Below are 14,835 nucleotides of genomic sequence, written 5' to 3'. Positions count from 1 at the left end.
GGACTTCCGGTAAACACAGGAAGTGCCCGGCCTTAGAGGAATTTTGCCTCTGTGTGTCCTGAGTTCACCAGGCAGGTTTCTTGCAGGGGAAAAGTTGGTCCTACCTGCAGTTCCAAGGCTCAAGTTTGCTCGTGGGGTACTGCCTAAGTCCTCTCCGCTGTGGCAGCAACCGGGAAGATCTGCGCCGCTCTTTCCAGGAGCCTCTGTGCACCAGGGTTCCAGATGGCGTTTGGTGTTTTCCTCTGGCGCCTGGATGTGCACCTGCTTTTGCCTCTTTAAATACTAATAAATGCATGACACATTTTCATTTTTATATTTTCATGATATTTCTATGTTTAATTAAATTTGAATTATACAATATTGTGCTTTTAGAAATAAAGTGGCATGTGTATATTTCATTGTATCTGGCTCTCATCCACTCTCATAAATTGTTTGCCTCTTCCTACATTTTCTAGTCCTCAAAGAGGACAATACATACTTTTATATGATTTAATCAAAATCTAAATGTGATGGAAAATATATTATGATATATTTATGTATTCCTTTGATACACATTTGTTTTTGTTTTCTTTTTATTGTGGGAAGCTTTAATAATGCTCCAATCATCACATTCCTACTTCTTCATTTGTGTTAGATGTGTATACATTATTTATATATACATATATGTTTATATGGTAGCAATCTATACTTTTGACATAAAAGTAAACACTTGACATTTGTCTTTTTCTGTCTGGCTTCTTTCACTTAGCACAGTAAGAAGTTTAATCTTTTCCAACAAATGGCATAATTTACTCTTCTTTGTGCCAAAAGATCAGTGGTTTTGTGTGTGTGTGTGTGTGTGTGTGATCTCCTTTTATTTGTTGTTTTACTTCTCTTTTTTCTTTTCTTGAGTACATTTTCTTTATTTACATTTCAAATGTTAGACCTTTTCACAGTTTGCCTTCCAGAATTCTCTATCCTATCTCCCCTCCCCTGCTTCTGAGAGTGCTCCCCCACCCACCCTCCCATCCACTCTCTCCTGACTTCCTTCCCTGGTATTCCCCTTTCCTTGGGCATCAAACCTTCTCAGGGACAAGGGACTCTCATACAATTGATGTCTGACAAGATCTATCCTCTGCTAAATACGTGGCGAGAACCATGGGTCACTCCAGGTATACACGTTGGTTGGTAGTTTAGTCTCTGGGAGTTCTAGTATATCTAGTTGGTTCATATTGTTATTCTTCCTAGGGGGTTGCAAACCCCCTCAATTACCTCAGTTCTTTCTCTAACTTCTGGAATGGGGTACTCGTTCTCAGTCCAATTGTTGGTTGGGAGCATCTGTCTCTGTATTTGTCAGGCTGGCAGAGCCTTTCAGAAGACAACTATATCAGGCTCCTGTCAGCATGCACCTCTTGGTATGCCCAATAGTGAATGGGTTTGGTGACTGCATTTGGGATGGATCCACAAAAGTAGCCTTTCCTTCACTCTCTGCCCTACACTTTGTATCCATATTTCCTCCAGTGAGTATATTGTTCCAACTTCTAAGAGATATTGAAGCATCCACACTTACGTACTTTTCTTCTTGAGCTTCACGTGGTCTGTAAATTGTAACCTGGGCATTCCTAGCTTTTGAATTAATATTGACTTCTCAGGGAATACATATCGTGTGTGTGTGTGTGTGTGTGTGTGTGTGTGTGTGTGTGTATTTTGACTGGGTTACCTCACTCAGGATAATATTTTCTAGTTCCATTTATTTGCTTAGGAATTTCATGAGGTCATTGTTTTTAATAGCTGAGTAGTACTTCATTGTGTAAATGTACCACATTTTCTGTATCCATTCCTCTATTGAAGGATTTCTGGATTCTTTCTAGCTTCTGGCTATAATAAATAAGGCTGCTTTGAATGTACTGAAACATGTGTCCTTGTTATATGTTGGAGTATCTTTTGGGTACATGCCATGGAGTGGTATAGCTGAGTCCTCAGGGAGACCTGTCAACTTTTCTGAGGAACCACCAGACTGATTTCCAGAGTGGTTGTACCAGCTTGCAATCCCACTAACAATGAAAGAGTGTTCCTATATCTCACATCCTCGCCAGCATCTTTGGTCACCTGAGTTTTTGAACTTAGCAATTCTGAATGGTGTGATGTGTACTATCAGGGCTGTTTGATTTGCATTTCACTGATAACAAAAGATATTGAACATTTCTTTAGGTACTTCTTGACCACTTAATATTCCTCAGTGGAGAATCCTTTTTTAACTCTGTACCCCATTGTTGAATGTGGGTAATTTGATTCTCTGGAGTCTAACTTCTTGATTTCTTTGTATATGTTGGATATTAGCACTCTATTAGATATAAGATTGGTAAAGATCTTTTCCTAATTTGTTGGTTGCTATTTGCCTTACAGAAGCTTTGCAATTTTATAAGGTTTCATTTGTCCATTCTTGATCTTAGACCATAAGACATTGGTGTTTTATTTGGAAATATTCCCTTGTGCCCATGAGTTCGAGGCATGTCCCTACTTTCTCTTCTCTTAAATTCAGTGTATCTGCTTTTATGTGGAAATCCTTGATGAACTTGGACTTGAGCTTTGTACAAGGTGATAAGAATGGATCAATTTGCATTCATCTATATGCTGATCTTCAGTTGAACCAGCATCACTTGTTGAAAATGCTATTTTTTTCCACTAGGTAGTTTTAGCTCCTTTGTCAAAGATCAAGTGGCCATAGGTGTGTGGGTTCATTTCTGGGTCTTCAATTCTATTCCATAGATCTATCTTCCTATCTCTATACTATTACAATACAGGTTTTGTAACTATTGTTCTGCAATACATCTTGAGGTCAGGGAAGGTGATTCTCTTCAAAGTTCTTTTACTGTTGAGAATATTTTGTGCTGTCCTTGTTTCTTTTGTTATTCCAAATGAATTTGCAAAGTTCTCTTTCTAAATCTATCAAGAATTGAGTTGGAATTTTGATGGGGATTACATTGAACCAGTAGATTGCTTTCAGCAAGATGGCCATTTCTATTATATTAATTCTACCAATCCATGAGCATGGGAGGTGTTTCCATCTTCTGAGGTCTTCAATTTCTTTCTTCAGATACTTGAAATTTTTGTCATACACACCTTTCATTTGCTTAGTTAGAGTCACACCGAGTATTTTATACTATGTGTGACTATTTTGAATGGTATAGTTTCCCTAATTTCTTTCTCAGCGAGTTTATCTTTTGAGTCCAGGAAGGCTACTGATTTGTTTGAGTTTATTTTATATCCACCATTTGCTGAAGTTATATTTCAGACTTAGTAGTTCTGTTATGAAATTTGTTTTTGGTCACTTGGTTATACTATCTTATCATCTGTAAATCATTTTTACTTTGTCCTTTCCAATTTATATCCCATTGATCTCCTTTCTTGTCTAATTTCTCTGGCTAGGATTTCAAGTACAATATTGAATAAGTAGGGAGAGAGTGGGCAGCCTTGTCTAGACCCTGACTTTTAGTGGGATTGTCTCAAGTTTCTCTGAATTTGTTTAATGTTGGATAATTGTTTACTGTATATTGCTTTTACTATGTTTAAGTATGGGCCTTGAATTCCTGATCTTTCCATGACTTAAAAGTCATGAAGGGGTGTTGAATTTTGTCAAATACTTTCTAAGCATCTAATAAGATGACCATGTGTTTTTTTTTCCTTTGAGTCTGTTTATATACTGTATTACTTTGATGGATTTCCATATATTGAACCATCCCTGCATCCCTGGGATGAAGTCCACTTGATCATAATGTATGTTCATTTTTATGTTTTCTTGGATTTGGTTTGCAAGACTCTTATTAGTATTTTTTCATCAATATTCCTAATGGAAATTTGTATGAAGTTCTGTTTCTCTGTTGGGTCTTTGTATGATTTAGGTATAAGTAAAATTGTAGCTTCATAGAATTAATTGGGTAGGTTCTCTCTGTTTCTATTTTTTGGAATAGTTTGAAGAGTATTGATATTAGGTCTTCTTTGAAGTTCTGATATAACTCTGCACTAAACTCATATACTTTTAATGACTGCTTCTATTTCTTTAGGAATTATGGGACTCTTTAGATGGTTTCTCTGACCCTGGTTTAACTTTGGTACCTGGTATCTGTCTAGAAAATTGTCCATTTCCTCCAGATTTTCCAGTGTTTTTGAGTTTAGGCTTTTGTAGTAGAATCTGATAATTTTTTGAACCTCCTCAGTTACTGTTGTTATGACTTCCTTTTCATTTCTGATTTTGTTAATTTGGATAATGTCTCTGTGCCCTCTGGTTAGTCTGGCTAAGGGTTTATCTATCTGATTGATTTTCTCAAAGAACAAGCTCCTCGTTTTGTTGATTTTTTGTATAGTTCTTTTTGTTTCTACTTGGTTGATTTCAGCCCTGAGTTTGATTATTTCCTGTCATCTAACCCTCTTGGGTTCATTTGCTTGTATTTGTTCTAGATCTTTCTGGTGTGCTGTCAAGCTGCTAGTGTGTGCTGTTTCCAGTTTCTTTTTGGAGGCACTGAGAGCTGTGAGTCTTCTTCTTAGTACTGTTTTCATTGTGTCCCATAAGTTTGGGTTTGTTGTTTTTCATTGTCATTAAATTCTAAAAAAAGGTTTTCATTTCTTTCTTTATTAATTCCTTGACCACGTTGAGATTCTCTCTTCTATCTCTTGCATTCTGTTGGTAATGCTTGCATCTATGACCCCTAATCTCTTTTCTAAGTTTTTTTATGTCCAAGGTTGTCTCCCCTTTGTATTTTCTTTATTGTTTCTATTTCCCTTTTTAGATTCTGGATGGTTCAATTCCTTCCCTTGTTTGGTTGTGTTTTCTTGTAATTCTTTAAGTATTTTTTGTGTTTCCTCTTTAAGGGCTTCTACCTGTTTCTCTGTGTTCTATGTCTCTTTAATCGAGTTATTTATGTTCTTCCTAAAATCCTTATATCATCATCATGAGATTTGATTTTAAATCCAAATCTTGCTTTTCCTATGTGATGAGGTATCCAGATCTTGCTGTGTTGGGAGAATTGTGTTCTGATAGTGACAGGTAGCCTTGGTTTCTGTTGCTTATGTTCTTTATCTTACCTATTGTTATCTGGTTATCTCTAGTGTTACTTACCCTTGCTGTCTCTGACTGGATCCTGTCCCTGCTATGATCCTGTTTGTGTCAGAACTCCTCAGGTTTCAGCTGTCTCTTTGATCCTATGATCCTGGGATCCTGGGATCCTGGGATCCTGGTTGTGCCCAATCTTCTGGGAGTCCAGCTTCCTCTGTGATGCTGTGGTCCTGGGTGTTTCTGAGCAACTCTAAACCTGAGCATGTTAGAGCAACTATGAACCTGGGTATGTTAGAGCACCTGGGAGTCAGGATTCCTCTGGGTGTTGTGGAAGTGGATGCAGAGCTAGTACACTGAGTCTGCTCAGGGAACTGGTTCAGACCAGAAGGTGTTATACTTTTCTGATTATCTGTTAATATATGATGTACTGGTAGACCTGTATATAAGGTTTTTTACTGTCAGTTTCTGAACAATATCTGTTAGGATTTCTGTAATAGTCCCTTCCATTTATGTTTCTACCTTCAATAGATAAGCATTCATTTTCTTCTACTTCTTGTCAAAATTTGATGTCTTGCATATATCTATTCTGAGTGTGTGAGTTGAGTTTGAAAACATTTCAATTTGCATTTAATTTATGTTTTTATGATGACCAAATACATTGAACATCTCTGAAATGTTCAATAGTGTACCTGGGTTTGTCAAAATTCAGGTAACTCACATGATCTATGATGTCTTTATGAATTGAATCTGTCAGTGTGAAAGATAAAGATCTAGTTTCATTGTTCCATATGTGCAGACACTTTCTCTCTAGTAATATTTTAAATATTTTTATGCAATAATTTTTGTAGTTTTCTTAAATATTAAATAGATGTCAATTTGTGGGTTTAGATTATCACATTTTAACTAACTTTATGTATGTGTATCATGTGTGTTTCTTGACTGACTGTTGTTGCAGCATGCACCAAAACGCTTCATGGTGATCAGAAGACAACTTGCAGGACCATTCTTCTCTCCACATTTGGATCTCACGAATCAACTCAGGTCCTCAGACAGCACCAAGTACCCACTAATCTATCTCACCTGTCATATTTCTGGATCATCTTTTTGTGTGTATCATTGGTGGTGTGATGATTCCAGGCTGCTTGTATTACTGGGGGTCTCTAGTACAAATTGAAATCAAGAAATTTGATAACTGTAGCCTCATTCTGTCTCCACCATGTTCTTTGATATTTTCAGAACCATTTTTTTCTCTTCATTTGTCTTTTAAAATTGTTTTCTCACAATCTCCAAAGAATGTCATTGGAATTTTGCCCACTAATAAATATGACCTATTGATCTGATTCAGTAACATATCCACGTTCACAATATTACTTCTGACAAGCCATGAACATTTTTGGTTCTCTCCATCTTCTGGATTTCTTCTGTTGCTCTTTACTATATCTTTATGCTGTAGTTGTGGAGGTCTTTCACCTACTTGGTGAAGTTTGTTTCTGGTTACTGTGTATAATTTTTAAAGTCATTGTGAAAGGCTTTATTACTTTTGTCTTCTTTGCATCTAGTTATTCTTTGCCAGGTAGGAAGTGCATGTTAGTTATACATGCCAATATACTGCTGACAGTCTATCATTTGAAAGAGTTTTGTTTTGTTTTTTTTTTGGTCAAGCCTTAAATATGAGAGCCTGGCATCTGCCATGAGAGTTAATTACCTTTTCCATAGTTTCTTTTTGATCTGTATTCATCTGGCTCAGACCCTTTCTTCTTTTTGAGAGTTTACCACTGTTTCAGTATTATTACTTGTCATTGATATGTTTCTTTCCCCGTGTGCTAATTTTGATATGTTCAACCATCAGTTTTTCCTAGCATTAATTAATGTTTTCAACGTATATCATAATTGTTCTGTGTTTCATTGTAACCTCTTGCAACCACATGTTTCACTTGTAATTTTATTAAAGTGTATGGTGATCTCTCTCGTTTTATATAGATTGAGATTTGTCAACCTTCATTTCCTTCAAAGAACCAAGATTTTATTCATTAGTTTTTATATAATTCCTTCAGTCTCTTTCTTCTGTGACATTTACCATTTATAAACATAAATCCTTTTGAAATAAGATGTGCTGTTTGTGTTTTTTGAGATTTTGTGGTATATTATTAACTTTGTGTTTGAGATCTCTATGAATTTTCAATGTAAGCACTCATCTGTATAGGCACTAGCCAGGGTAAATTATGCTTTTTATTTGTGATTGCTAAATCCCAAATATTCTAAGAAACTCTATGTCCATTCCCATATTATTCAAGAGTTTAAATATCACCTCCTTGATTTGTTTAATGATATACTGTTTATTTTGTATTGGTGGTATTTTTAGAACAGGTTTGGTTTTTCTTATAACTGATGACTATTTTTCTTAAATTGTGTGCTGTGATATCCTACAAGGCATTATTTTGTCTTCTTTGTACTTAAGGGATGTTTTATGGCCTAAAGTGAGATCTTTGTTAATGTGATGCTTCTTCAAGAAAAAAAAAATAAGTGATTGAATCCCAGATTTTCATCCACTCAGCAAACAGCATAAAATTATTGCATAAAAATTTTTTCTTTTGTCTTGTGGAACGTTTTTTTAATTTTTATGATGATAAAGCTTTCATCTTATACATTTCTCATCAGAACTTCCATCTCAGAGGAAACAGAGACCTTAATATTTAATTCCAAATCTAAGATGCTTTACATTTAGAATTCTTATTTACACTGACATTAGTTGTGTTGTTTGCTTGGTTGCTTTTTTTTGGTATTTGTTCTATCTTTTTCATGTTCATATGCAAGGCATTTCTTTTTTAAGATGTAATCTATTTTCTTTTATTCCCAGATGGTTTTTCTCCTCTCCATATGAAGGCAGATATTTATTGGCTTTGGTAGAATTAGTAGGGTAGTGCCAGTCTAAATCATGGTGAAGGAGTTTGTTCCTTCATAGCTTCCAGGGAGGTAAGTACTATTCTTGGAGTAATGCACTTTGACAGTACTTAGAAATCGTATAAACAGCAAAGACACTAGTTTTGGAAATGTCTCTGATAATAGTGAGCCCTACAAGATTCCAAATGAAGACTTACAATATTCTAAATAAAGGCCTACAAAGTTCCAAGTGAAGACCTTCTTAATGGCTCTGTCCTTGACAATGAGTTGGGCACAATTGGCTTAGGAAACTGCTTAAATGTGCCAGTGGCCTTTTTATGAGACCTAAATTTTGTGAGACCATTGTTTATTCTTCTTCTTCTTCTTCCTCACCCTTATCCTCCATCTCTTGCTACTCCTCCTCTTTCTCAGCCTTGCAATAGTAGAGTATGGAGTGGAAAAAGACTGGTTATTTTCTATTTCCCTCTTGTTTATCTATTCTTTTCATGGAATCTATCTTTTCTTCTTATCTCTTGGTAGAAATTCTTTTCCCTCACTTTGTTTTAAAGATTTCTTTTATCAACTTCTCCAATAGTAATATACTAGTCATGGAATGACTTAATTTGAGCTTCTCTTAAAATATTCTATGTCACTGATAAAATCAAAATATAACTCGTTGAATAAAGCCTTATTGGTTTACAATTATTTACTTTCAGTTGTTTATTACTTATATATTTAATATTTATATATTTAAAATAACTTTATTCAACATTTAATACATATACAATTATAATTTATATTATGTACATATTTTATATTTAATATTAATATTTATATATAAATATTATTTAATATTCTGCTTCATTTTTACTTCAATGATTTAAGGTGAGAGATATGATATTATTCCAGTGTCTTTGCTTTGTAAAAATCTGACATACTTCCAAAAAATTTCTGTCTTTTTTTGTGTGTGTCTCTATTATCTAAATTTTTCCATTGCATGATTTTTCTATAAAAGAGGCATATCTGGTGTCTGCAGACAGGATAGATCCCCCAGGTAAGTCAGTCTCCGGATGGCTCTTCCTTTGCTCTCTGCTGCATTTTTTTGTGTCTGTTCTTCCTTTGGACAGGAACCCACCTGGGGATCCATCCTGTCTCTAGACACTAAACCGAACACCATTGTCATTGCCATGAGGTACTTGCTAACAGGAACCTGGTGTGGCTGATCCTTGGAAGGTTCAGCCAGCAACTGACCAATGCAGGTGTGGATGCTTGGAGCCAACAATCATACTGAGCTCAGGGACCCTGGTGGGAGAGGTGACAGAAGAACTGAAGGAGTTGAGGGCGATTGCAATCCCATACAAATGAGAACATCAGGTGGCTGGACAACCCAATGCTCCCAGGAACTAGACCACCAACCAAGGAGTGTTCAGGGAGAAATCCATGGCTCCAGATACATGGGTAGCAAAGGATGGCCATGTATGACATCAGTGGGAGGGAGGTCCTTGGATCTATGGAGGTTTGAAGTTCCAGGGGAGATGCTGGAGCAGTGAGGTGGGAGAGGGTGAGTGGGGGAGATCACTCATAGAGGCAAAAGGGAAGGTGGTGACAGAGGTTTTGGGATGGGGACCTTGTAGAGGGGTAACTGGAAAGTGGGATGTTATTAGAGATATAAACAAATGTAGTAATTAATTTAAGAAAAATTTTTAAAAGGCCTATCTGCCTGTCTGCTGTACATGTAAGAAAATTCCTTGGGGAAAAATGGACTTTTACTGAGGTTCCCTTTTTTCAAAGAGCTTAGAACATATACAATCTGCAAACATTCATTAGGAATATCATATTAGAAGATGATCCATAAAATTCTGTATTTAGTTAGTGTTTAGTTGATTATTTGATGAGAATAAAATATGAAGGTATAATCAGAGGTGAATATTTTAATAACAGTAGGTTGATCAGGTTTCCCAATGCTGTGACAAACACTTGAGAAAATTATCCTAAAAGAATAAAATGTTTAAGTTTGTACACAGTTCAGAGTTCTTATTACACTGTTTACCTATTAGATCATTGCTGTGTATTCTTGTGTGCGTGTGTGCACGCACACACATGCACATGTTCACATGAGTCAGAAGAAGAGGCCTAATAACATCTATGTGTCAGAAAAGAAAGGAAACCAAACACACACACACACACACATACACACACACACACACACACACACTGAGGGAGGGGGAGAGAGAGAGACAGAGAGAGAGAGAAAGAGAAAGAGAGAAAGAGATGATGATGATGATGATGATGATGACGATGATGATTACGATGATGACGATGATGATGATGATGATAATGATGATGATATACATAGAGAGATGGATAGATAGAAAGATAGTCAACAGAGACAGAGAGAGCAGACACAGACACTGAGAGACAGAGTGAAACATACATAGTGAGAGACAGAGACAGAAAGGGTTGAGCATCTCCTTAGAGGTACACACAGTGAAACTTTTTTTATACTAGGCTTCACCTTGTAAATCTCCCATCACCCTCAATGCAGAAAAATGCTTGATCTCAAGCCGTGAGATCTTGGGAATGATTTAGACCTAAACTCTAACATGATGAACTGTAGCTTTACAATTTGGACTTCCCTTTCCCTGTTCTTCTTTTTTTGAATTTTTCCTGCTCCTTTTCTTGTTCCCTCCTCCTCCTTCCTGACCTCTTCATATTCAACAGCCTTTTTGCCTATCTCCTTCATCCAGACATGGAATGAAGTCCCCAGAAGAACCTTCATGGCCTACAGCCTCATATCTGGTCCCAGATGTAGTTGAGCAGATTTGAAAGGAGAAGGAAGATCAGGTAACCCACTAAACCCAGACCTTCTGGTCAGCTCCCAGAGACTATCTACCATTCTTCTTGAACATCAAACAAAATTAATCCTGATTAAACACAACTGAAAACAAGTCACCTGGAAATACTAGCCAACATGTCTATATTACTGATCAGGTCAAACTTATTTTCATTAAAGAGTTTCCATACCCACACTGGACTCAGGGGGAAATTTATTCAGGGGTCCATAAAGGCTTCTGTACACAAAAGGTACTATATTCTCCTGGAGAAATGTCTAAAAGTCAGTACTCAGTAAACTCAGGGAGCAGTGAAAGAATCACAAAAACAAAAACTGGTAGACAAATCTGTAAACAAAACATGTTATGTCCCTACATAAGTGAGAAGTTGATAAAGATGTTAAGGATAGTGATTTGTATCAGGGGACAGAACAAATCATCCAAGCATGGTTACATCTGGAAAAGGACCAAGTCAAACTGAAATTCAACTTGACATGCAACCTAGAAATATGTAAGAATTCTTCCATCACATTTGCTAATGGGCCACTAGACATCCAGGACATATACGATACTATTCCATACCACCTCCCCTTCTAAAATAGTGGAAGAACATCTACATGGGTATGTCTGAAATGGAGAACATAGTCAAAAAACAAAGAAAGGGTCTCAAGGAAGATGGTGTCTAGATCCTGCACCAAGAATATGCAGACTCTGATCCAACTGATCCATGTGGATTTCTTTTAACTTCACTGAGGAGAATAAATCCAAGGGATACAATGATACTACTAAATATACAACAGAAGATTCTGGAAGTTAAAGTTCCCAAAGATGACGTCAGATCACTATTTGCCATTGCACTAGGCAGCTGCTTATTTGCAGATGGATGACAATGCTGATCCAACTGGAAAACCTGACACCATCAATAAAATCAGCAGACACAAGAATTCCTGAAGCCTACTTCTGAGAACACAGAAGAGATGAGAATAGAAAACTTCTTTTCTACATATTCTCTCATACCATATATCTCTACTACAGCCTTCCTTTTTCCTTTCTTCCAGCAACCCCTAGGCATGCATATCTACCCTCTCCCCAAGATCAACTGCTCCTGTTTTCCTTCAGAAAAAAGCAGGCCTCCCAGGGCTAGCAAAAGAACACTGCATAATTAGATGAGGCACAAACCTCCATATCAAGGCTGGACTAGGTAACCCAGTAGGAGGGAAAGTATCCCAAGAGCAAGGAAAAGAGACAGCAATGCCCCACTCCCACTGTAAGGAGTCCTACAAATGGGCCAAGCTAAAAAACAAACAAACAAACAAAAGAAACAATATATGCAGAAGACCCAACGCAGAACCATCCAGCCTCCATGATTACTGCTTCAGTCTCTGTGAGTCCCTCTGAGGCCTGTTAATTGATTCTTTGGGTCATGCTCTTCTGTTGTCTACAACCCTTCTGGCACCTGCAGTCTTTCCCCTGTTCTTCTGAGGGTTTCACTGAGCTCCACCTAATGTTTGGTTGTGCTTTCCTACATGAATAGAGATTCAATCTAAAGAGAGATAAGGACCACATAGCCTGAAGTGATAGCATGATCAGAGTTTCATTGAAGGAGTAAATCAATGGAAAACAAAGAAGATACCAAAGGGTCTGAGAGAAATTCTGCTTAAGAGTTCTACAAGAATGCATATCTAAATGACTTATGGGAAGACTTGGACAGAGCTCAAGCAGCTGTCAGAGAAGCACAGACAGTGACCTCAAACCCTTGGAGCCATGCCCCAGAGCAACACAGACTCAGAGGGCTCAATCCAGGTTGTGTAGCTCTGTCACCTAATTCACATGTCTCAATGGAATCTACACCCTCACCAGAGGTTATAGCAGTACAGATGGTACTGAGAAATAATATCTAGATCACCTGTGGCACTACCCAGGTCACCTCACTCTACCCTGACTAGGGCTTTCTCTCTAGTACTGTCCATTATTAAACTCAGTAGCAATATATCTTTCTGCTCCTGACCCACTCCTCATCAACTTGAGTAACCACATGATCACACAGCAGGCAAATAATCTCAACAACTTCTTCAGATAAATGATGTTCTAATGGCCCATCTTTATCTCTGTTCCTACTCCAAACTTTCTCTCAGCATCTTCAGCAATCTAACTCACAAGATAGCCTCCCTCTAATTCCAATTACTTCACCTTTATCCTTGTACCAACTACTCACAAAATCCTGTCTCCCTAAGGTTATCTGCTACTGCCCAAATATTGAATTTTCTTACAATGCCTCAGAGAGTATATATCCAGAAATACACATGTCTGTCTCTGTGTCTGTCTGTATCTGTGTCTCTATGTTTCTCTCTCTCTCTCTCTCTGTCTCTGTCTCTGTCTCTCTCTCTCTCTCTCTCTCTCTCTCTCTCTCTCTCTGTGTGTGTGTGTGTGTGTGTGTGTGCTTTTCTATCTGTTTGTCTGCCTACCTGCCTTCCTGCCTACCTGCCTGACTGCCTGTCTGTCTGTCTGTCTGCAGCCCCCAGGATGGTCAACTGCTGTCTTTGAACAATCTAATTCACAGCTTATGATGCTTAGTCAACAGAAAATGGCTTCCTATGGCATGTTTTGGCTTCAGCAGCCTCAGAAACAGAACCTCATCAGCAGTCAGAGTTGAGCATAGGGTACCATATGCAAGGCCTGGGGTTCAGTATCCTCCATTGCCTTTTTACCAAGCTCTACTGGTCAGTGACCTACAATAGCTTTGTCTAGCCCCCTTTCAAGCATTCCATGCCTGTTTTTCACAGACAGCCTGTGAAAGCAGACCTCCTAGCAAGAGCTCTATCTATGTTTAGTATTATTTTGCAAGTTCAACAGAATTGTATGAGCCCTTTTGTAGTTTCTATAACCACCTGGCTCTGAGCAGCATCAAATACTTCAATCTCACTTTCTGTGAAGCTCACTTCAATAGCATAGCACTACATCTTCTGGACCAAAAATATTGATCATATAATTGAATTGCTTTACGGATCGACAGCATGCATGCATACATACATATGAGTCCATCCATGTCAGTACATGGAAGTCAGTGCAAATACTAGAGTATGCATCAGCAGGGCCAGAAAAACAGAACTTTTATAACCTTGATAGTGACCCCAGGCCAACATACAGAAATATTGCAGACCTGTCTTACCCCTTAGTTTCCAGCACCCTCTTCTGTCACTATCCTGCCTATACTGATCAATCATATGCCTTTTCTCATATACTTCACTAAGCCTGGGAGTACTGCACAGGGTGTGGAGGGTGTTCCCTCTTAAGTGCAGTTATTAGAATACAATCTCTAGATATCCCCTCCCTTGCTCTATGACTAGTCAATTTACATGATGCGCCAGAGACAGAGTGGATTGAGGCAAGGAAACAGGAGGAAGAGACACTCAGATCTGCCTCCACTGACCTGGTGATAGCAGATGCTCTGCTAGAAAGGGGTCTGGAAATTTCTGATCATCCTGAAGGCATCACATGTGCAGAGGCAGACACATTCTTTACCAAGCTAGACATGTCTGGCACCAAGATCCAGTGATTTGTGCCACACTAACAGACACATTATTTTATTGTATGTACACATGTTTACTGAGGTATCCATGGTGAATTTTCTTCAATCTATTCTTGTTGTATAAAATTCTAGAATTGGAATCATTCTTTTTCCATGGGATTATTGATATTCTTGCTACAGAGAGGCCTTTTCTTCAAATATGTCTTACATTGAAACCCATAGTGTTAACTCTACTCACCCTCTCTCAATAAAGAAAGTGTGTTTTAAAACAACTGGTAAGGATCCCTTCTAATCACTTTTTGCTGGATCTATATAGTTCCTGTAGCAACAGTAAATCTGCCTGAAAATATTGATTTAAACAATATGCCATTTTGAGGCCTTTGAAAAGCTGTCACACTGGAGAGACTTCTTAGAATTCTAAAATTCCTTCTTCTTATAAATTTCCATGACACAAAAAATCTCACAGAATGAAATTGCCATTTATTTCCACCCACCCCCACCCCATAAGTTGGCATATCTTGTGTTGTGTAGATGATAGGCATAGATGAATGCAAAGAATGTTA

The 14,835-nt window shown here is 37.7% G+C and overlaps 1 protein-coding gene across 2 annotated transcripts in view; it reads right to left on the bottom strand.

Moving 5' to 3' along the window:
* Positions 1-14,344, bottom strand: part of Prl7d1 (prolactin family 7, subfamily D, member 1) — a 70,497-nt gene extending 56,153 nt beyond the window's left edge. Inside the window, exon 1 of one of the 2 annotated variants that reach the window (XM_087591601.1) lies at positions 14,174-14,344. The gene's annotated coding sequence lies outside the window, so the exon portion shown is untranslated. The remainder of the gene's footprint in view (positions 1-14,173) is intronic. The other variant, XM_087591600.1, reaches the window with a different exon arrangement.
* Positions 14,345-14,835: the final 491 nt, after the last annotated feature.

The sequence above is a fragment of the Rattus norvegicus genome, chromosome 17 (genome assembly GCF_021556685.1).
Source record: "Rattus norvegicus strain SHRSP/BbbUtx chromosome 17, alternate assembly SHRSP_T2T, whole genome shotgun sequence".
Taxonomy (NCBI): domain Eukaryota; kingdom Metazoa; phylum Chordata; class Mammalia; order Rodentia; family Muridae; genus Rattus; species Rattus norvegicus.
This window is presented reverse-complemented; position numbering and strand designations above follow the sequence as displayed.